Below are 25,019 nucleotides of genomic sequence, written 5' to 3'. Positions count from 1 at the left end.
GAACCTAACAAAAGCTAGTTGACCTTGTGCAGTTGTAAACCAGGTCCCATATCACAAAGAAATGTATAGGGTAGGAGAGTTTCGAAGCTGAGAGTCAATAGCTTTAACACCAGTACAGGAACATCGAACATCCCAAAAGGTGGGGCAGCATTAAGGGAAACCACCAAGGCATGTGGGGAATCCCAGGGCCGGCAGCAGTAGAGGAAGTTAGGAGATTTGTCTCTAACATGTGTGAAGCCCAAGGCAAGAGCACAAATGGATGCCTACCTCCCATAGGTCTATAAATTTTAAAGCTGTAAAGTAAGCAAACAAACTGTGAAATACAATGTATCTTGCCCACTTACCTAACCAAATATCATTTTTTGATAACCTGGGAGCTGGCTTGAATGAACAATTCTGGGACTCCTTGGAGTTCTGCTGCAAATCTGTGGTGTAAGGAGAGCCATTCAGCCTGTACCCTCACTTTTCTTCCCACCTCTGGCTGTACTGTCCCAGGAAGGGGTCTCACATGCACGAGCCTGGGCAACCCAGCCCACATGTCCCAACTCACTTCACTCTCCCACACAAGCAACTGAGTCTTAACTGCCCCCACCCCTCAGAGCCTGTGGCTATAGGTGCATGATCCGCCCAGAAAAAAGTCCTAGTTGAACCTGCAACTAGGCTTGGAGTCATCTGTACAGAGAATATGGTGTCTCTAGTGCTTAGAGCCTGATTTAGAAGGGGCAGTGCATGTCTTTCAAGCGGCATGGCACCTTGTCCTGAGGACTGTTCATGGAATGAAGAGGGTTATGGCCAGAGTTGCAAAGCAGAACTCATACAAGCCCTAAGGGCAATGCAGGACCCACTATGACCTATAGTGCAGGACCCGCTATGACCTGTAGGTGTGAAGGGGCAAGGAAAGAGAGTGGGCACCAGAAAATAAGAGAGTCCCTTTGACCCTTGAACAACATGGCTTTGAACTCCACACATCCATTTATACACAGATTTTTTTTATATAGAGTATTGTAAATATATTTTCTCTTATGATTTTTATAATAATTTTTCTCTAGCTTGCTTATTATAAGAATACAGTATAGAATACATATAACATGCAAAATACGTGTTAATCAACTTTGATCAGTAATGCTTCCAGTCAACAGTAGGCTATTAATAGTTAGGTTTCTGAGGAATCAAAAGGTATACGTGGATTTTCAACCATGCAGAGGGTGGGCACTCCTACCCACCCCCCTTGTTCCAGGGTCAACTGTAAATGTAGGAGAGGGTTATCTGACAGACGGCATGGCCTTCAGCAGAGGAGCACTGCTGCCAACTGCCCCTTTGCCTCAGGGAGATAAGCAGAATGTAAATACCCCTTTTCCCTGCCTCTGTTTTCCTGCCATTATTCCCCATTGGCTGAGCCCAACCGGAAGCCATTGTGCAAGAGAATCCAGATGACACAGCCCACAGAGCTCAACCTCCTAGGCATAGGGGAGATGGAGAAGCGGGGAGGAGGATGGGTCTGGAGGGGCAAGCAGAGGCAATAGCACACACCTGTATACCAGTCCCTCCAGCTTTTGTTTCATGCCATGCTTGGTCCCACATGTGTGTGGCTCAACCCCTACATCTCTCCATCTGCCTTCCTGGCTTTCACTCATCATCTGCCACCAGGGAAGTGAATACTATAGTCATAGTATAGTCAGGAATCAAATGCCAGCCCAGAACATTCTACAGAAGAGAAGAGAGATGAGTAACAGTTTGGTATTGAGATTGGATAACTTCAAAACAGCCATGTATGCTAAGCATATAGGAATTACTGAAGGAAAGAAGAAATGTCGGGGGAAAAAGATCATGTTGAACATACACCACTCTTCCCTCTTCTTATTAACTGGAAGAAAGCTTTTTTTTTTTTTTTTTTTTTTTTTTGTCTCTTGGTCTCCTTATTAGTTTTAATGTCCCCTAGTATTTTTTTTAACCTTTTTGTTTGTGTGACCTCTTTTTTTTAAATCGTTCCCAATTCTTTAAAGAAACAAGTAGGGTATAAATGTGTATAATAAATAGTGGCAGGACAGTGAATAGTAATATAGTTCAGTGTTTCTCAGTGGTCTGAAGACCACTGGTTCATAATAGAATCATCCAGATGCTTTATAAAATACCGGTATCTGGTCCACATTCCAGATTCCTGGGAGTTTGCCCTAAAGTCACCATTGAAGTGGTGAAGAGTAGTGATCCTAGAGTTGTAGTGATCCTAGAGTTATAGTGTCACTATGAGATTTAGGGAAGGTTTCTTAACCTCTCTGAGCCTTTTCTCATCTTTAAAAGAAAAAGTAGTGGTGCCTGGGTGGCTCAGTTGATTAAGCGTCTGACTCTTGACTTCAGCTCAGGTCATGATCTCAAGGTCATGAGATGGAGCCCCACATTGGACTCTGCACTGGACATGGAGCCTACTTAAGATTCTCTCTCTCCCTCTCCCTCTGCCCCTTTTCTCTTTGTGCTTTGCTTGCTTGCTCTCTCTTTCTCTCTCCCTCTCTCAGAACCAAAAAAAGGAACAGTACCTATTCTGTTTTTGTAAATACCAAAAGAGGTGATAATATATATATGAGGACTTAGCACAATCCCCATTGATCACCACACTAGGGACCTGTGTTTCAGTTTTGCCCTGGGTCTCTATGGGGTTGGCCAACTCAGGTGAGCCTTTGCTTGGCTAACTTGAGGGGGACTCTGGGGCTTCCAAAGAACCAGGACCCTCCCTCTCTGTGCTTCAACTTCGGGAGTTGACTCACCCATTAGGATTTCTCTCATCACAACTGCAGCAGAAGAAGTAAGGACAGGTGGTTCACTCCCACTACACGGGTGGCAAAGGCGACCCCCAGAAGGGCACACTCCCTGAACCAGGCTGCATGCTCTCGCCTGTTGGAGCTCAACAAAAAACTCTGCAACAACAACTCTTAAGAGATTATGTTTATTCCTAAACCATGCTACTGCTTTTACTCAGCCTGCCTTGAGAATGCCTCCCAGTTAGAAATTGCACCACCAGGCTTTAGAACTACGTGCAAAGTCCATCACTGAAAAAGGCTGAGGCATAATAGAACCCATTCGAAATAGCTCAGCAAATATACATGTTCAGTTACAGAAGCTTTCAAAGTAAATAACTTGACTACTTGACGCAGAAAGTAAGAAAATAAGCCAGGCCTCAGTAAGGGAATCTTTCCTAGATTTTTATTTCTTTCCCCTCGGGTAGTCAGGGAAAACCGCCAGGTGTAGTTCTAACCAATTTTATAAAACAGAGTATTTCAGCAGAGGTAAAGGGAGAACTGGACTTCTCTGGCTCCAATGGGGGTTTTGTTTGTTTGTGGGTTTTTTTTTTTGTGGGTTTCATTTTTGTTTGTTCTTGGTTTGTCTTTGACATGCTTATACTCCAGCTCTTTCCAAAAGAGACTGAGGCAGAAATAATTCCTGTTGCTCCCGTGTCTCAGTTTTGAACAGCAGAGTGGATATGAAGAACCCTGTAACTTCTTTTGCTGCAGGCGGCCCTTCCTCAGTTAGGTGAAAGGAGGACTTCAAGGTGAAGTTTTAATGCTTCGAGATCAAACCCAAGCTGTTTCATCAGAGACTCTGGAAGCAGGCATGTCAGCACACAGCATAATCCATCTACCCCACACCGAACGCAGGGTTCAGTTTAATGTGAGACAAAGGGCCGCTGCTCCTGGCCTTTCACACCTGGGCTCTCCTTATCTGCCCACACAGGTCTGGACCCCAGGGCTTGAACTGACATCCACTCAGGAACTTTTTGCTTAAGGGGGCTGTTCACAATTGCCATCAAGAGAAATCTCATGCCCTACCTATTTTTCTAGAAAAATACATAAACTGGGTTTGCCTTTTGACCAAGCAAAGGTTTTTTTTTTTTTTTTTTTTTTTTTTTTTAATTCTTTAACTCTAGGAGACCTGTCTACCCACACAGTGATTCATGATTCTACAGGAGGTTGCAGAGCAGCAGGGTGGGAAAAGCCGATCTTCTCAGTCCAAATTGGTGAATGTTACAAATGAGAAATTCTTGAGATAGCTTCCTGGTGAACAGAAATAGAAAATCTGTACAGGGAGCCCTGGATTCCTCCTGGAGAAGGAGATCCGTCTACTTCCACCAATTATTAAAATATATGAGGCGACCAGGACTGTGTCCACCATGAAAATCCCGGCCTCATTAAGTGGATGGATTTCACAGCACTGGTGTCCATTCTCAAACCTCCTCCCCCCACAATCACAACCACAACCGCATCCTAAAACCTCCAGTGTCCTCTCACTTCGGTGTTCATTTGATGCCCACTGAAGCCCCCAGAGACCCACACGTGTACAGCCTGTCTCAAGGCCTGCTGATATCAAATTTCAGGATTCTTCCTAGGTTAATAAATCTTCTATACTAATTCAGGTTAATTTGTGAATAAATGTCAACAGCTTCAAGTCCTGCCTCTTCCAGATCAGATTTATATCTTATCAGGATTTATGCCTGATAATGCAGGTCAAAGACATGCGTAATGAGACAATGAGCTTACTTGTAATAGGGCTGATAAAATGGCCAGCAGTAGCACTTAGAATAGATAGTTCCAGATGCTTTAATGGGCATCGAGTCATCTAACTCACATACCTTATGGAGCAATGCAGTCATCAACCCCATTTACAATGAGGAAACTGATACACAGGGGTTAAAAGTAGCCTACCCAAGGCCACACAGCTGGCAAGTATTGATGCCTGTGTTCAAACAAAGGTAACTGGTGTGTTTCCAGAGCCCCAAACTTAACTACTATACAAGATGGGAAAAGAAACATTGGGGCATGAGGGTATAAATGAAGACCAAGCAAATGAGAACAGACACAGGTTATTTGTTCAGAATTTGCTACAGGAAAAGAGTCAGCCACTCTCTCTTGTGTTGTGGCCGAGACTCAGTCAGGGAGGAGTGGGAAAGCTGCATAGAGGACAAAAGAGAAAGCTTCTGATGCGTCCTGACTGGTGGCTGTTGACATGGGAGGCTGTGGGCAGGCTAACTGGAAGTGGGTCATCCCACATGATTGGTTAGAGTGCACATTTGGCTTTCTCTGGCTGGTCCTAAGTCAGAAGCAGAGACAAAAATTAGGAACACTGTCAGTTATTGATCAAGTCCTGGTCACTTTAGGCCAATCGTAAAAAGGGCTATTGTTTGGTGGTTCCCTAGACTGTTTTCTAGAAATGTGGATATGACCTTTTATAAGTCTGCTAGCTGGCTTCCAGAACTGGTTACTAGTAACAGGGGATTGGTTTCCTGAACTGGTGGCTACAGATAGTAGGTCACCGTCCTATTTTTATATATGGTCTGGCCATTGTCAGCTTGTGTATTTAATCTCTCAGGCAGAAGAATCTCCTAGAATCATTCATTTTCTCCCAGCATGGAAAGCGGCCTCCCTCTGGAAAGGAGTCTTCCAGCTATCAGCAGATTCTTTCACTGAAACAAGTTTGTGAATTAGGTCGAAGTCTTGATTTCTGGCAAATAAATTGTTGAGTTTCCTGGTGCTGATCTTTCTTTTACTACTTAATATTTTCCTGGTGGTGAGGAGCCAAGAGGTGGAAAAGCTGTTGGCCTTATCTCTAATCATGCCAACAGAGTATATGGCAAAGGTTAGCTAAGGTCTTAGCTGATAAAGAAGGAGGGGAGAATTTTTCTTTCCATTTTCAAACTAAAATGCAGATCTCAAAATTATCACACAGTGAACTGGAGGATAACCAACCTGTTCAACTTGCTTGGTCCCAAAGACTGAGGTCCTTTACAGCAGCTGTTGACCTATGCATTAGGCTTACAGCATTTCATTATGTTAATAGATTGTTCTGTTTTCAAGAGGAGCAAGCATATCCCAGAGAAACTCAAATATAAACAACACAGCTGGTCAATATCTTTTTTTTTTTTTCCTGAGAACCTGCTTTGTTCATTATGATAAAAGAAGTAAAATGTAATGCCCCTCCCTTCACAGAGTCCTATAGTCTTTTGTGTGAGATACCATTTTTCAATGACTTGAGCGAATGACAAATTCAACACTAAGCATCCAGTGAGTTTTGCCTTGAGAAATACATGAGCCCCTAATGAGATATGGCTCTAGCTGTGATTTTATTGACTCTTTCTAACACAAAGTTAATATGAAAGCTAACACAAGTGCTTGCATTTGGAGACCTGAATCAATTATGTACCCACAACAAGTACAGATATATGTTCTAAAGATGTTAAAGGAGGAGAACATGATTAAAAGGATGCCAGCATCCTACCTATGAAAGTCCTGATGTAACAAGTGCCAGTGCCCAGTGTTAAAATTGGAATCTAGTGTAAAATAAAACAATGACTCCGGCCGGCTATCAGGTAAGCACAAACCCAGAAGCACATTATTGCACATTATTCATTGGTAATGTCAGTAAAATGCTGACAATGTCTGGCCAAGGCTGTAATCTTACTCACTCTTCCTGGAAAGGAACAATTTGGGACCAGGAAAAGGGTCACAGGAGAGTAGATGTGAAGAATATCCTGTTACAGCACAGCAAGGATAGAGTGCAGCTTGGTAAACTGAGTCTAACCTGACTCAGTTATCAGAGGAATGACACTTCCCCAGAGCAAGAAGTGATTGGGCAAATCACCCCCCTCTCTGAGCTTCTGTGGACATTATACCTGACAGTGCTACATAGGTAATATATGTGTGATACTTTTTGTATAGATCTGTGTTTAGACTTATGAAGTATTTTAAAGTAAAACAAAAATATCCCACGTAGAAGACTATTATAATACCTCTAGTATTTAAACCAAAATGAGAGCTGCATAGAAGAAAAACAAGTGGAAGACTGAAAGAAGGAAAGACAAGCCCAAAATTTGGCAAACCCTTCTCATCATTAACTGTGCAGACAGAGAGGAGAGAGACGAGCATTTTCCTTTAAGAAGCCACACATGGAATTAAACAGGAATTGTAAGAGACTGCTCACCAACCAGGACTGAAACAAATCCGAACATCCCTTCCAATAATACATGTAAAATAATTCCTTAATTTGATATTCTATTGGCAAAAAGTGGCAAAACAAACTCCGTTGTCTTTCCAGGACCCTTGAATGAGTGTCTAGCTCTATACCTAAAAGAAAATATTTTGTTCAAAGTCATCTTTAAAATTCTTAAACCTGAAGCACCTGGATTCTTAATCACCGTAATGCACACATCTCAATGGGTTTTCTGTTTCTCTTCAATACACACATAGAACTAAGCAATCAGCCCACGCAACTTCTCAGCTCTCCTTGAACACTTGATGAATAAAATGAGAGACTGCAATAAAACCTGAAAGATGATGCTTTCTATTTTTTTTACATGAGGATGCCCATTTCTACTTTAAAGTATTCTTTTGTGATTTATTTTGAAAGCCAGAGATGATCTATGGAGATGTGTGTAGGCAGGTGTATATGCATGTGTGTGCATGCATGCACCCGTGTGTGTGTGTGTGTGTGTGTGTGTGTGTGTGTGTGTATGTGTGGAAAGAAATTCAATTACATATCCTCACTCAGGTCATAGCAGATATTCTTAGATATAAACTTTCCACTTAATCTACTATGGCTAGTCATCCTATAACTGGATTAGCTATATTTCGGGACTCTTGGGTGGCTCGGTGGTTGGGCGTCTGTCTTCCGGCTCCGGGTGTGATCCTGGAATCCTGGGATCGAGTCCCACGTCGGGCTCCCTGCATGGAGCCTGCTTCTCCCTCTGACTGTGTCTCTGCCATTCTCTCTGTGTGTGTCTCTCATGAATGGATAAATAAAATCTTTAAAAAAAAAAAACTGTATTTCTGCCTACAATCCAAAGGAATCCAAACAAGTCCCGCTATAAAGAAATGACACCAAGTGTGCTTCTCTAAATGAGAAGTTTTAATTAAGGACAAAGATTCCTATCATATGAAGAATGAGTTGATCATCCACTGTGTTATCCTCGACAGTGAGTCAGAAGGAATAAAACACAAAGCCACAAATTAAAGTGATACTTTTGTGACATTGATCTTACTCTCAGAATAAAATTATATATATATATAATATATATATGTATTATATATATAATATTTTCATATTAAGAGGGACTAAATCATCAGGTAGAAGACAATGAAAAAAAGAGAGAAGTTCATACTTTTCAGATGAGTGAGGTAGCAAAGCCCCTCTAAGAGACATTTTGCAGCACACTGAGGAATAATAACAGCCACATGCATGATTTCTGGCAGAAGCAGCCTTTAAATGAAGAGCATATCAAAATAAGGCCAACTCTGTGGTTAAAAGCACTGAGACAAGTGGGAATACAGCAGCAGAGGAGGTGTGTAATTTTGGCCATGCTCATGGAGAAAGGTAACAATCTGGTGAGAGGTTCAGAGCACAGGCCTTGTGCTAAAAACCCCTCAAGATATAGGATGACACTGATAACGATCAGGGAAAGAAAGTTGACAAGCACTTTTAAAAAATTGTTCCTACCTAAGGTACCTGGCACCAATAACCCATTCAAAACACCTTTCAAAGCGCTGGGGCTATATATCCAATGGCAGTTGTCTACACAATTGCCACTAAACAATAAAGCCATTCTCACAGATTGTCATGAGGTGGGTGTTATGCAAATTCTCCCAGTCCGGGGGTGGGGGGGGTAACATGGCAGTCATCACCCACTGATCCCTGTATTGCTAATTGTACCCACTGAGTTTGGATAAGGTATCTATAAATAGCATAACAGACACCTCTGTTCACGGTGTTCAGGTAGATATTTTTTTCAAGAGTTCATCCTGATTTTGGTCAATTTGGACCAGTTGACACAGACTGTTGGGAGAGAGGCTTTTCATGATCATTAGTGAGTTTACATCCAGGACACTTGGGTGGATGAACTCTGTCTCTTTTGTGGCAAGCTGACCACATTACAAATACACAGGTTGTCCATGTTTGCGTGGGTCAAAGTGGGAGCATCTTCTCCACATGGACACGTTCCATAGGGTAATGAGCCAGCTCATCCAGCCAATAACACGCCGTAATTACTCTCTAGTCAAGAACACGCTACATTAGAATGGATTTATATGTTGTAGGTAAATTAGTCTCCTGGCTTCTGTCAGGAAAGAACACGATACAATCCTCCCCAAAAAAGTGAGGGGGAGGAGGCAAGTACTTTGTAGACATTTTGTTTTCCTTAACGGTTCCTTGAAACTTGATTTTCAAGGAAGCACCTATGAATTAAAATGATTTTGTCTGTATGTGGGCAGGGAGGAGGAATCTTGGAGAGGTCAGTGTTTTCAATCCTGCCCCTTGCCCAAATACTTGCCTGTCAACAAATTTCCATCGCCCCCTTGTCCTTGTTTTACCAAAACTGCAGCCCCACCTGAGCCTATCTGGCCAGCCAGCCTGTAGACCGGGTAACCACACCACCCAGTAATCACCTCAATTGATTATACAATTGTTGGAAATATGTTTTGGACAGCAGGAGATTTTATACCCACTTATTTTTCTAGCAAAACAGCTAATAAGAGATAAATGTCAGCTTGCCTCGTGAATACCACAGGATATTCAAGAGCAAAGCACAGAAACAGGCCTTATATCATGCCTGTTTCTGCCTTATATTATTCCTAATATGCATATGCCTTATATTTCAGATTCTGTTCAATACGTGATCTATTCTTCAAGTGTCTAGAGCCTTTGCCTCTTATGTCACCAGGAGTCACTCATAGACCCATGTGAGCTGCTCAGTCTCATGAATATCTCACCACTGCTGGTCCCCTCTCCCACGACATAGTACTGCTTTGTTCTTAGGACAGCAAAGAGTGCAAGTAGCCTTAGTGCAATGATGATTTTTTTGCCACCTCAGCAATAAGTTCTTTGAATGTCCATTTTTTGGGGAACCTAACTCATCAGACAGGTGAAAATCTTGGGGCCTTTGTTCCCTAGTCTTCGTTGTTGAGCAAGTTTTGATCTGTATAAAACATCCATCATCCTGCCCTCAAAGCGCTAATATTATATGATATGACATAGAATGCAAGTGTAGTGCATAAACTAATCCCATTTATAACACACAGAGATGAGCACTGTTCACACACACAAAAAAAATCTGTTCTAAAGATTATTTTTGGTTTTCATTTAATTTGGTTACATTTTTAAGTTCAGTTTGTATGGAAAGAAAAGACAGTAATCACAGAGGAGACATCCCCAGATAAGCAGCCGGGGGCCATTGGTTCCAGGCCTGGCTCCCACACTAATGAGTGTGTGACTGCGGACACATCATTTCATCTTTCTGGGCTCGTTCCCTCATCTATTAGTGGACTAGAGTGTCTCTAAGGTCCCTCCCAGCCTAACATACAATCTGAAATCCTTCACTGTCAACCCCCCTATTTATAATTACCCCTGCAAGCATGCATGTGCTGGTCGTTGTTTCCTCCAGAAGGGGATTTGTCACAGTCTCAGCCCCAGGTTTCAGCCTCATACTCCCTGAACACTAGGATAACCACCAGCCTTTCTTTCTGAGTACAGGGAGTAGAGAGAATTGGAGAGACAAGCCTTCAAGCCATTCTAATAAGGTTTTAGTTTTAATTATGAATATATATTCTAGTAAATATCCTAATGGTACAAATAATTTGGTATGTCAGACATGTTCAAACACTGAAAGCTTGAACTGAACATATTTTATGATTATGAGGATCACAGTGTTTTGCAAAATTAAAAATAAGTAGGAGTTTTTATTTTTAGATTTCCCAATGTATTTACGAGAGAGAGAGACAGAAGAGCAGAGGGAGAGGGACAAGTGGAGCCCAATGCGGGGCTTGATCCCATGACCCTGAGATCATGACCTGAAGCAAAATCAAGAGCTGGAGCTTAACCACCTGACTACCCAGGCGCCCCGAAATATAAGTAGCTTTTTTTATTCCTCAGTGGATCAATAATGTTCCCTTGGCTAAGAGTAGATCATGATTTCTCATTTCTGAGAAAATTCATCACGGTTTTCTTAATCTCTTCTGATATTGGTTTAAAGTTATTATGGTTTTCATAAATAAGTATCCATTTTACTTCCCATAATTATTTTTCAAGTTGAATATCACCTTGAATCTTTTAAGTGTGCTTAGGGTTCGGGGAACATGCTTTTTTAAATGATTAGTAAAGCAAATAAATAGCAATCTGTGGTTTGTTCCTCTTGATCAACCCCAGTTACAAGGAACCTTCCTTCTGGGCAGGGGTTAAATGCTACTCAGTGTAATTTAGTTCTTAGTGTCTGTAGTGAGGGTTAATAGTGGTTACAGAAGGATAATCAGATGGCAATAGGAAGTTCAGATTTCATCTCCAGTAGCAGAAGGATGTGGTCTTAGGCTCAGGACCTTACTAGCCTCACTTTCTAGCTCAGTGACCTTAGGTGGTTATTGAATCTCTCCAACTCTCAGATTCTCATTCGTAAATGGACAGATGGAGGAACTAGAGAAGGTGTCTTAGGTGCTGAATTAATTTACTAGTGTTGCCATGACAAAATATCACAGACCGAGTGGTTAAGCTTCAAAAGATGTAGTTTCACTCAGTTCTGGAGACAGGTGTGAGCAGGGTGAGTCCCTTCAGAGGCCTCTCTCCTTGGGTTCCTCCTTTCTATCATCATGTTTACAAGTGTCTGGTGTCTCTCTCTGTGTGTCCAACTTTCCATCTCCTATAAGGAAGAGGAAATAATGACACCAGTCATTTTTGGTTATGGTCCATCCTAAAGACTTCCTGTTAACTTGATCACTCTTAAAGACCTTATCTCCAAATATAGTCACATTCTAGGGGTAAGGACTTCAACATATGAATTTTAGAGGGACACAACTCACAACAGGTAGGTTCCCTGGGCAGCAATCCCTGAGGTGGCTGTCTGCATGCAGCCAATTTACTGGTGGGGGGGCAGGGGGGTCGGCAAATTCTCAGAACAAACTCAGGAAAGAAGTCAAGGAAGTGGCATCGGACAGTGGGAGAAGTTGAACCACAATAGAGTCATAACAGAGGCCTCAGATGATCCCACAGAGAGCTCTGGAACTAGGATGGCCCTTTAGAGTTGCCCCAAATTGAGGTCAGAGGGCTGGGTGACCAGATGCCTCCAGGAAAGGAATGCCCCCAGGGAAGGGAAGGGGGCAAATCCTTGTGCAAGGAGGCTCCTGGCCATTGAAGGTCATTCATGTGAACCTTCAGCTTGGCAGCTGGGGGTATAGAGTGCCTTGGTCCTGAAGGTGGGGTGCAGGGTGATGCCCCCAACTTCCACTGGAGAGGTAAATGTCAGTTTCACCATTTTACAACATTTGGATGAGAACTGACTAAGACAAGCATAGGTACTAATATTTAGTCCCTGAAACATAGTAGGAACTGGAAAATGATTCCTCTTCCATGGCCCCATCTAGGGCATGTCCACAAGGCCCTTCGTTGACAGCAAGATCCTCAAGCTGTGGAGATTCCTGGCCTCCCACAAACCTATTTAATGCATTTCTGCAGAATAGGAATGGGGTCCAGGAGAGCTGGTTTTCAGGTACTTTCCAGTGTTGATATTTAACGTCCTCTCCCCTACGACCCCCTTCCTTCTGTCATCCAGGTAGCTCAAATCAACAATCCATAAACCATCTGAACTTGATATATGGAGCTCTTTAGGGAGCCGCATGCCGCTTGACTACAAAGCTCTGTAATTTTCAGGGTGTTTTTTTTTTCCTTATTATTTTTAAATACCCTGCATTTAAAGTTTCACATCTGCAGAGGCACGGAGAAGAGCATGTGGAAAATAATGCTCAGTGAGCTCTGGAAGAAAACAAAAGAGGAGGGGGTGGTTTCAGACAAAGAGGTTGCCTTGTATCTCTGACACAAGGCTTTTGTTGTTGCTGTTGATCAGTGCAAATGAAAGTCCATTTGGGAGAGCCACGTGCCTCTCCAAACTGTGCAATAATACTTCATGGCAGTGAGTCCTTGGGTTGAGGCACAGTTAGGCTTAGAGAGAGAAGCTAAATGGCAGCCTATTGTTCCGGAAAATGTAACCTAGCAATGAATGGATGGGAAGAAATAAAGAATTTTAAGTAAAGAAAGGCACTGTGTGGGAGTGAAAGAAGTACATAGTATCCTTCTTGCCTGCAGCTTTTCCTAATGGAGACTAGCAGAAAATAAATGGAGATTTGCCCGATATATTTGTTCTCCCAAGGACAAAACCTCATGTGGCCTGTCCTTCAATACCTCCTGGAGGTGGATCCTATTTCCAGGTGTAAACTCACACCCACCATGTAAGGAAGGATAAAGAAGCAAAATGCTTCAGGCTGTGAAATGAAACAGTTTACTCTGACCTCAAAGGAGCCTCTAAGTGTTTTGTGGGGTGTGGTAAAACAGATTCACGCCCTGCATAATGGATGAAGAGGAGAAAAGGCTATTTCATGATATGTGAATTAGGGATCAGGGACGGTTCCTACAGGAAGCTTTGGCTTGTTGGGCTGCCACTTCCCTGTTAGCCTTGCTTATTCATTAATTCTCCATTTATGGGGCACCCTCTGTCTTAGTCTTCTCAGGCTCCCTTAACAAAATACTACATAGTCTGCGCTGCTTAAATAACAAACATTTATTTCTCACAGTTCCAGAGACTAGGAGTCCAAGATCAAGCTGCCAGCAGAGTTGATTCCCTGGAGAGCGTTCTTTTTCTGGCTTACAGATGGCCACCTTCTCATGGTGTCCTCACATGGCAGAGAGGGAGGGAGCAAGCCCTCTGGCCCTCTTCTTATAAGGGCACTAATCCCATCATGGGGCCCCACCCTCATGACCTCATTTAAAACTAATCACTTCCCCAAAGGCCCCACCTCCAAATGCATTCACATGGGGGTTTTGACATTTTCATTTTGAGGAAATACAACTCAATCCCCAGCATTCTGCCCCTTGACCCCAAAATTCATGTTCTTCTCACTTACAAATTACTGTCCTTCCATCCAAAAAACCCTACAAATCTTAAATCATTCCGAAGTCCAAAATCTGAGCTAAATATCAGTGATATCAGATGTGAAGGAGTCTTGAGGTATAATTCATCCTAAGGCAGAACTCCCCATGAGACGTAACCCTGTGGAATGAGACAAGTTGTGCGCATCCAAAATGCAGCGGTGGGACAGATAGAGCATTGGCATTCCCATCCCAATGGGGAAAAATCTAAAAGAATTAAGGGGTGATGGGTCCCAAGCAAGCCAAAACCCAGCAAGGCAAATCCCATTGCATCTTAAATCTCAAGAGAACTCAATATGTTAATATGAATATGAATGTGAATATGTTGGGGGATATTTTTCCATCCATCACACAGAATGAAGGGGATCTATGCCATAGAAAGAAGGGGGGAGTATGGTCTCCACTTTCAAAGATCGGGATGAAAGAGACAAAACCTAGTTAGGGAAGTCAAGAAGACTTCCTATGACTAAACCAGGATCTGATAGATGAACAGAGGTCAACCAGGAAAGAACATTTGGGGCAAGTGGGCAGTACGAGCAGAAGCCCCATAGCAGAAGTAATATGACAAGTACAGAGCCTAAAGAAAGTCCTCACTGTATCTGGCGGAGAAAGAGCTCAGGGAAGCATAATGGGCAGGGTGTGGTTGGAGAGGTTGGTGGGTGCCAGACCAGGCAGGTCCTTGCCTACACAGTATGAAGTGTATCCTCTAAAGGAGTTTACACAAGGTGGCAGCATGATCATTTTCACAGCTTGAGAAGATTGCCCTGCTTCCAGTATAAAGAACAGACTAAAAAGTGGCTCAAATCTGAATGGATACTGTTAGATGGAAGGCTGTAATTGCAGTAACCCAAGCAGGAGACAACAGTGGCTTGGACTGAAGTGGTAATGGTAGGAAAGGGGAAGCAGGACTGATGCAGGTGTCACTGAGGAGATAAAGGCAACAGAATTTGACAGTAGACTAGATCCTGGGGACAAAGGAGAGGAAATTAGTGAATCTCATTATCCTTGCCATCTGACAAAATGCTCTGTCCCAGATGTGTGTGCACAGCACATTTCAGATCTCATACCCACCAGTCTTCATGTTGGGCACTCAGCATACATCTCCTAAATCAGGACAGCCCATATTCCCCATAGCTTTGGTGGGTATCAACCTGTTTGCTCTCAGCCCTCCTCCTTACCCTTCCCCTGCTCTGCTCTAATTACCAAGAGACTGGCCTCTTCAATCTTTGGTTTATAGGCCACTTTTGGCTGCACTTGGCCATTGAGAGGCTATGTAGAGTAGAGGGCAGGAAGACAAGCTTCTCTGCCTTAGGCAGTATGTCTTAGAGTTCCAGTTGCTGCGAGACAGGTCTGCCTTGCTTCCAGGCCAGATGGCCCTGGCCCTGGGCTCCAAACACACTGCTTCTTCCATGATCCCCCACACTGAATGCCATCCAGTTTTGTAGTTACCAGTCTCTGGGTTATCTCACTAACCCCTGTTTGGCTTCTCAGCCCTTCCATCATCTGTGTAACCATTTCTCTGAATTAAGTTCTCTCTGTTTGCCTGTTTTGACCTTGTTTCATCTGGCTGTTACATCACTAAGTCCAGGAATGCATCCCTTCCAACCACTTCCCAATGTCTGAAACTCATTAGTTCTCCTCCACCATGAAATAGAAAGCTTAGGATTCAAATAACCCTAGGAGACTTTACAAATTGAATTATACATAGGACATGGTTTTGCCCACAGTCAGCACAATGTATATATTTGGTATAAGAGAACAGGATGCAGTGGAGTGGGGGTAGAGGAGCACTAAACAGAATCACAAAGAGAAGGTCAGAGAATGAAGGGGCTAGAAGAAGAAAGTGAAACATGCCAAGATTGACTTGCTTCCAAAGTTGCCAAGGGCAAGCCATAGGGTGACACCATTGCCAAACAGATATATGAAGTGATACCTCCCAAAGGTTAGGTAAGTTATAGCAAAGAGTCATTAACAATTAGGCAACTAAGAGTAGGATCTCAAGAGGAATAATTAGAAAGCTATATCAGCAAAATATAGAAATATAGGACACCAAAAAGTCGATTCTGTTTTTTATGTTATCTGTGATACAGTTAAAATAATTTCCACCTGGAGTCCACACCAAGCTATGATAGCTGTTCAGTCTCCATTCTTTATTGATTGTCATTTACTAGAAAGAAAGAAAAATCATGTCTGTATAGTCTATGTATCATTGGTAAACACATGCCTAATATACTAGGGCAGGAAGCAATATAACTTGAACCCAAGTTATATTTGTTCAGAGCTGGGACCTTTTTATACTCATGAGGATGATTCTGGTGTAATACAAAATTGGATTTGCTCAGTTGTAAATATAACCTATGTATTAGCAATTTGTGCTGGGAATGACCCAGATTGTGGCTTTTATAAATAGCCCACATTGTTTGGTATATGGTATACCCTACACCATTTAGTACATTAAACAAGTTAAACTCTGCAACCTCTCCACCCCCTGTGTGAGTGTATACACACACACACACACACACACACACACATGCACACAAACGTACATGCACATGCACATTAACTCATCTATCTTGCAAACACTGTTAATTGAAGATTTTAAAGTAAAGTTCAGTAAACTACAGCAACAAATATATCATGAACCAAGATGACAGCCTCACTTCGTTCTCCACAATTGCTGTCTGAGATGGTAGTCACTGGCTGCATAATGGCTACTGAGCACTTTAAAAGTGGTAATCTGAATTGAGATGTGTTTAGGTATAAAATGCACACTGGATTTCTCCAAGACTTAGTATAAGAAATGGTACAAAATATTGCACTCATATTTTTATGTTGATTATATGTTGAAATAATAAGACTTTAGACATTAAATTCCATATACTTTTTTGAGAGAGAAAGCATGAGAACAAAAGCAGGGGGGAAGGTAATGAGGGGTAGAAGGAGAGGGAGGAGAGAATCTTTTTTTTTTTTTTTTAATTTTTACTTATTTATGATAGTCACAGAGAGAGAGAGAGAGAGAGAGGCAGAGACATAGGCAGAGGGAGAAGCAGGCTCCATGCACCGGGAGCCCCACGTGGGATTCGATCCTGGGTCTCCAGGACCGCGCCCTGGGCCAAAGGCAGGAGCTAAACCGCTGCTGCCACCCAGGGATCCCCAGGAGAGAATCTTAAATAGGCTTCACACCCAGCACAAAGCCCAATGTGGGGCTCAATCTCATGACCCTAAGATTATGATTTGAGCCAAAATCAAAAATTGAAAGCTTAACCAACTGAGCCACCCAGGTGCCCCAAATTACATATATTTCTAAAATTAATTTTAATTATTTCTTATTACTTTTTTTAGTGTGGCTACTAGAAAATTTTAAAATACGTATGTTGCTGAGGGCAGTTTATTTTATTTTATTTTTTTTAAGATTTTATTTATTCATGAGAGACACAGAGAGAGAGGCAGAGGGAGAAGCAGGCTCCATGCAGGGAGCCTGACGTGGGACTCGATCCCGGGACTCCCAGGATTACGCTCTGGGCCGAAGGCAGGTGCTAAACCACTGAGCCACCCACAGATCCCACTGAGGGTAGTTTAAATAATCACCCATCTAAAGACAAATTGTAGTAAGTACCACAAAATTCAAATTCCCTTCCACCACCATTACGCATGTCTGACCACTTCATTGGTGATTTGGGGAATGCGGTGTTTCCTCTGGGAGGCCTGAAGTATAGCAAAATATAATGAGATTGGTAGCTAGAGAAATCTGGCTTTGAATCTAGTATTCAGTAGCTGTGTGGCCTTGAGCGAGTTATTAAACTTTCTGAGTCTTAATCTCCTCATCAGTTAGACACCCCACAGGACTTTGGAAGGATTAAGGGTAATGAATGTAAAGTGCCTAGCTCAGTGTTTGAATATAGTAGCTGCTGAAAAATAATACCAATATTTTGTGTGTTTGTTTTTACATCAAGTGTGCATGGTAACAGGTGGGTAATATAGGACCGACTTTGTATCAAAGTCACCATGTCAACTCAAGCAGCATTGGTGATCAGTTAATACACTCATGCAAATTGAAGAAAGGGCACCACTAGCAAAGTGTTATTCGGTAAAGGCTCTTTTAACTCTTTATTAATTACAAACCATCTAAATCTCTAACCCATTTAAAAGCCCTGGGAATTCCAAGGTAAGAATTTATGCCAATGGCATAAGAGATAGGAGCGAGGCATGCTTTCCTTTGCTCAGTTATGGGCCACTCTCTACCACCAGCCATATTCTCATCTTGTCGCTAACACCTCCACAACCTTAGCTATGATGTGTGGTAAAGAGCTCTAGGAGTATAAAAATGTGCGCCGAAATAGTTATTGAATGCAAATTTGCTGTTTGATGAAGCTTTAGAAGTCTCTGATAGCTCTCTGCACTTCTGAAAAATATACTACAAAGCCAACTTCACATTGCTTTAGGTTGACTTTCCAACCAATTAACCAAATAAAAGAGGAAATCTTGAATGAAGTCTCAATGTCATGAAATCCTCAATCTTATTTTTCTCTGTTATGATTCTGGACAGACTTCCCAACACTCAGGTCAACTTTCCAAGAATAGCTGTTACTTACTATCAGCCCACAGCCCAACCAAAGACATTTTATTCTGAATCTATAGCTTCTAAAGTGTGTAAGCTCCATGTCCTTACTTTTTCCTCAAGAGTGATGAGTAGGCATAAATCAAATACAGGCATACTTAAAACACACATGCTTATTTATGTTGAAACTAGAATTTATACTCCCACATGGCTACCATATTGTGTATGTCTCTGAAACACACTGAACGATTACTGACAAAGAGACTAACCACGTAATGAGACCCATGGAAAAATGAGTCCAGAACCTAACTGTAGTCCAGCATGTACTCTTTTCTTTCCTGATGGGATTAGGGATGGTGCTCTGTCATCTGTCACACCCTCTTTTGATTCTCTCACTTATTCCCTCCATTACAAAGACATTCTCAGCCTCCTCTCTCTCCAACAGAACCATGTCTGTTTGCTCTCCCCCCTTCCCAGCCACACTGCCACCTGATCCCAGTAGAAGACTTACTGACCTGACTGGTTAGCATCCCAGGTCATTTATCAGGCTGGGGCTTCCTAGTGGCATGGGCAATTCTTTGTTAAGACAGGCTTCATGCCCTTTCTTACACTTCATTCATTCAATAAATATGCGAGGAGTTGCCTTCTCTATCCCAGACAGTCTTGTAGTTGCTGAGATAAAGCAGTGAACAAAATAGACCAAAATCCCTTTCTTAATGGAACTTACATTTTAGGTGTGAGTGGTTCTTATCCACAAGATGAATAAGGAAAGCTTTGAGTATCTCAGGTAATAAGTTCTAAGGGAAAAAAATGAAGCCAGGAAATATAGGGGGTTGTTGATGTGATATTTTAAGACAGGAAAGATGAGGTCAGCTTTACTGAGAAGGTCGCAATATGACCTAAAATCTGGCTACTGATGCAGCCATCTTTCTCCCCCCTTCTTCTTGATTTCATTTCTTTATAAGCTTAACCAGAGAGAGTGGTACAATCTCAAGATTAAATTCTGCAGAGAAAAATCTAAGCTGTGTGCTCCAATTCCAGCATTAACCAGAGAGCTCTAAACCTACCAACATGACCAATCAACTCTGCTATTCATTGCCTAGAATTCCCTTGAGAATTTCCCCAGATGTAGAAGTTATTAGCAGGACAGGATTTTCAAATTGCTGTATTTCCAGCTGTAATAGTTCTAAAATAGCACTAAAACAGCTCTCTTACCCTCTGGCATCTCGCTTTTCTCCATCCCCCCGCCCCCAACCTCTTTGGAGTAGGAAGGGAGAGCAGATTCCCGATATGATACTTACTGTGAATGATAACATCTGCAGTCAGGTCTGGGTTTCTAGTTCAGTGAAGACTAAAAGGGAGCAGGTCTGCCTAATTAGAGATGAATAATCATACTCCCTTACTTTTATTAATCACTTACTTTTTATTGAAACTCCTATGTTCTAGCACTTTCCTGAAAATGTACATATATCATCTTTAGTTGTCACAATAATTTTGTTGTGTATGTGGATAATTATCCACCTGTGTTTAAGGAGGACGAAGCATAAAGTAATTTACAGCAAACGATGGCAGATCTAAGACCCACACACAGGGGTGGGTCTGTCTGGCTCTAGAGCATTCATTTTTAGAGACTATGCAGTGTTTCTGTGGAATACTGGAAGATGGTGATTTGAAAGGAAAGATCCTCATTGGTTAAGTTAGTCACAGGAGCTACAAGCTTTGATCCCTCAAGCTTCTCATGGTATTGCTCCTTTCTTCCTTTCCCTTTTCTCTTCCTTTCCCATTTCCTTTCTTTTAGTGTCTGAGTCAGATGTTGACTTCACATCTTTGCCCACCACTGCCATCATGGTTCTTCCAGCCAAGGATGCTCTCTCCATCTTACTCTCTAGCACAGAACCTCTGGGAAGCCTTTCAATGCTCTAAACACTAGTAACAAAGATAAAGAGACAGAATGTGAAGACTTCTTCCTAGGGCCTTTCTGTGTCACCACCTTCTTTTCTCTTTTAAATCCTGCAGAGAATAACAAAGTTACCATTGTAGGGGAGGGAGGATAAATTACTTTCATTCCACCCTCCTGGGTTGTCCAGCCAGGCCCTATAAATTGGTCTGACAAAAGCAGACCAACAAGAGAAAAACAAGTTTATTAACAGATGCCTCCTATATTCACATGGTACCCAGTCCTCAGTAATTCAAAGGAGGGTTGGATTTGGGGTCTGTGCACCCCTTAGCAGGGAGAAGGAGGTAAAAGACACGTATGGGAAAACAAGAGACTGTTTGGAAAGACAAGTGGGACCTTAGGAAAAGTGATGGGTGATGTGATAGTGTGTGGTAGTGTCTGGGTGCGGTCTCTGTAGAAATTAGAGTTGCCCAGGGAGGGGATTTATGACAGTTGAGTATTTTGGGGAGGCTTCGCTTTCAAGCAGATCAGAGATTTCCAAAACTCAAATGCCTTCAGATCAAAATGGTTTTACACCAAAGTGGCATATTTTGGGGTGGTGTGTCCTGATCCCCTTCACCATGTAAATATTCAGGAAGCAGTTTCTATCCCCAAACCCACATTTATAGGCCACTGTGTCTCTGGCAGGGGGAGAAGAGCTGGATGGGGATCTCCGTGACACTGGGAAAGAGAAAGGCTTACCCTTCTGGCCCTTTATCCATTGTTCTTTGTCTCTTGCAATGCTTCTACAACCAGTCCTAGCTAGACAGCACCTAGCCTGCCAAGAGGGCGAAAGAGAAGGTGCCAGGATTATCGAACCATGAAAAGGAAAGGAAGAAGAGAGATCCTCAGAAATGGTTGATGGCCGAGGTAGGAAGACCTTAGTCACTGGGCATTCCTTGATCACCATTCGAATATGAGACACATATCGAGACTGTCTATTCTGTGACGGTACGTTCTACAACTTGGGTTCATACAAAGGTGACACAGTTGAGCCCTCCTTTTCAAGGATTTTGCAATCCAGACAAACTTGATAATTAATTGCCTTAAAAATATTTAACATTCTCACTTGCTGAGGTTTGTGTGAGGGGAATTGAAAGTGTTGATTTCAGTGGAAATATCTAAAAATTACACTTTGCTCAATAAAGAAGAGTGGTGCTCAATGCTTGGGGCCTGATGCTATGCATCTTTGGTATTCTTTTTTGTTTTTGTTTTTTTTTATTAAAATGTCCTAGTAGAAGTATAACATAATATTAGGTTAGTTTATTTGCATTTTAAAAAACTTCCCCTCTCTCATCCTTTGCCCCCCCCCCACATTTTGCCTCCAATATCTCTGTGTGAAATATGAACCACTTCCAAACAAGTTAAACTTGAAGACCTACTTAGTTTCTCAGGCTCATTACCAAGGATTTAAAACCTCTCCTATTCATTCCACAACAATGGTTTCCATGGCAATTACTGCAACACATGACATCCCCTGCAGCTCTGCTTAAAAATGCACCAGCAGAAATGGCTACACATCAACACATTCATCAGGAAAAGCTAGGCTGGGCAGGTCTCCTTCTTGGGGGCACTGGGTGTAAGAAATTAATAATAATAATTTTTAAAAGACAATCATTTTGATTTCTTGGTGCTATATTGATTTTTTCCTCTTTTTATTTCAACACTTCACACCTGTAAAGATATAATTTCTTGTAGCAAATCATTTGAATTGCATTTGTGTGAAAGTGGCTGGGGATGAAGACAAAGTGCTTACCATAATTTCTGTCACCCCTTTACCTCTTTCATCTGTTCCTGACTCTTTTAGTCATTAGCACTTGCCCTTTCCCCTTCTAAGAGAGACATAAATTCTGAAAGAATAAGTAGAGTGCCAAAGTGGAATCCCAGACAGAGAAGAGAATCACACACCACACTATCTCACTGTCTGCCCTTTCTCTCTCCCGCCAAGAAACACAAACAGCAGGTGCAGTTAAAATACATCCACAAGAAATAACAAATCAAATGAATACACAAAACAGGGACATCCTTTTTATTGAGCACAGCAATGTGCAGGTACCATGGTAAGAGCTTTGCATTAATCATTTCATCACGATACTATACAATCAGTATTTTCACTGTTACACAAATTAAGAAATGCATGCTCAGAGAGATAAAGAAATTTGCCTAAGATCATGCAGTCATATGTGTCAGAATTGGATTTGTAACCCAAATTGGCCTGGCTCCAGAACCCATGCTCTTACGTTAATTGATAAAGGGACTGATTTTCTCACTCAGGTCTAAGAAAAGGTACATGGGGAGAGGTGTGTAGTCAAAAGGTCCAGGCAATTATCTGAGCTCTTGGGGTCCTTGTGCACTGTCTGGGACCATTCTAAACAAGTCTCTGCATCTTCACTCCTTCCTTTTTTTCTGGGAAATGTTAATAGCAATGTTGACCTGCTTCCTTGAGTTATGTAACAAGAGACTGAAATAAACAATAGGTAAGAATTTTGAAATGCTAAGCAGTAATGATGGTGATCATAAACCCACAGGGATAGACAGAGGGGAAACAAACATAACAAGAATACTTTAAAATGAATAGGGAGAGGGGCTTGCCCAGAGGGAATGAATGGTATAATCCAATTACCCTCATTCTGTCAAGCCCTAAGCAGATGTGTTGGATGAGAAATGTAGCTCCTGATTCTAACTTCTGTGACACCTGGCTCTAGAGGTGTAAAAGGCCCCCCTGAGAAGACTATCTGGGTCATTCCTGGTTGTTTCTGGCCCAAGAATATATAAGACCATGGAAGACTGTATGCATGCTCATTAATTTTTCTGCAGGAAGAATTTCGGACTTCAAGATTTCCTTTTAACAAGCATGGTAGTAATGCAAATATCACTTACCTTCATTATGGGCTCCAATTTGTGTAATCATTAAATAAAGAGCTATATTAGCTACATATGAAGGTAATAGCTTTGCTTATCTAATTTTGCATTTACTTAGGCTCAATTCTTAATGACATACAATAAAGTTTGGCAATCAATGAGGCAGTTGAGGTTACCACGCTTGACATTATGTTTTAGTTAACAGAAATTAAACATGGTTGTAATTTTGCATCATTTCCCCCTTTTCCTGCACTTGAGGAGCTATGTAAAGGAGAACCTTGGAAATAACACAGAACTGTGTCCCATCACATATACATATATTTAAGGACAAGCATTTATTCAGCAACTGACAACACACAACAGAACCCCACATGGTCCCTTTGCTGAAGGACCTCAGAGTCTAGGCATCACCATACAAGACTTTCACGGACATCATTTAAAAAGAGGGCTCCAGAGAAAATAGGAACTATAATCTATGTAGATGTGATCAAACTGAGGTCCAAAGACTTCAGGATTTTAGAGGGCTTCTCATTCTCTTATATTGAAAACATATAGAAAAAAAAAGTGTCTCAATTGTCAATAATTGCACCAAGCTCTTTTAAGGATCTTCCGTGGCTGTATAACAAAAACAAAAACAAAAACAACAACAACAAAAAAATTAACTTTCAGAAAAAGAAGATTAAGCAATAGCATTTTATAAACTTTCAGGTTAATCATTTTTGTCCATCACTTATATAAATAAATTATATCTGAATTCTAGGTTGAGTCCAAAAGGCTTTAGATTTTCCAAGGTTATTATTTTGGGATGTTTTAAAAAGATACCCTGGAAATTGATTTAGCTTCTTGGAAATAAATAACTCTTCTAGAATGTGTTTTTTTTAGATATCTCTCCTTAAATCTTTACATTTTCTTAGGGTGCCTGGGTGGTATGGTCTGTTAAGCATCTGACTCTTATTTTGGCTTAGGTCTTGATTTCAGGGTGATGATCTCAGGAGCATGATCTCAGAGTTGTGAGATCTAGCCCTGTGTTGGGCCCTACATCAGGCTCTGTGCTCAGCTGGGAATCTGCTCAAGACTCCCTCTCCCTCTCCTTCAGCCCCTCTCTGCTATGCTCTGGCTCTCTCTCTCTCAAATAAATAAATAAATCTTTAAAATTTTTTTTTTTTTTTTAGGTTCTCTCAGATTATACAAGCTGAAGCCAAAGAACACACATTGCATTTTGGCTTTCAGAGACATAAAGACTTAAATATACATATGCATAATTATACATATTTAAATATTGGTCACATCTGCTACTGACAGTGAGAAGGATCATTGCAAATAGAAAGATGGTGGGCATTTAAAAAAAGATATCCTAATGATATATCAAAGACTAAAACTTCTGGGTAGATTTATAATAGATATGCATCTATCATATAGATTTGATGAATAAAATAAACATTCACTCTATTGCTCTAAGTCAGTTTTAATGGTAAAGAGAACCGTAAAAGGAAAAGAAGGGAAAGGGGTTTATCTTAAAACTAAAGAATCACGTGAGTCTTCCAACAAACAGATGAAGAAAAGTGCATTGACTTTAAAATTCAGTAAGAATTTGTTTGAATCCCAAGTTGCCATTTCCAGATCAATTAAACTTCAGCAAGTGTTACAAGTTCCCTAAAGAAACTGACTCTCAAATAGGAGACTTATCTGGGGGTGCACATGGAATGAACACCCAAAGAAAGAGAG

At 41.6% G+C, this 25,019-nt stretch overlaps 1 protein-coding gene and 1 long non-coding RNA gene across 2 annotated transcripts in view; one reads left to right on the top strand and one right to left on the bottom strand.

Annotated features, from left to right (window-relative positions):
• The window catches only part of CELF2 (CUGBP Elav-like family member 2), an 815,728-nt gene that overhangs the window by 71,301 nt on the left and 719,408 nt on the right, over window positions 1-25,019 (top strand). The gene's annotated exons all lie outside the window — the stretch shown is intronic.
• On the bottom strand, window positions 19,920-21,874 carry LOC112658998 (uncharacterized). The gene is made up of 3 exons (XR_003136097.2): window positions 21,815-21,874; window positions 21,135-21,210; window positions 19,920-20,422 (listed from the first exon to the last, which is right to left on the bottom strand). It is a non-coding gene; the product is annotated as an uncharacterized LOC112658998 (long non-coding RNA).

This window comes from Canis lupus, chromosome 2 (assembly GCF_003254725.2).
Source record: "Canis lupus dingo isolate Sandy chromosome 2, ASM325472v2, whole genome shotgun sequence".
Classification (NCBI taxonomy): Eukaryota; Metazoa; Chordata; class Mammalia; order Carnivora; family Canidae; genus Canis; species Canis lupus.
This window is presented reverse-complemented; position numbering and strand designations above follow the sequence as displayed.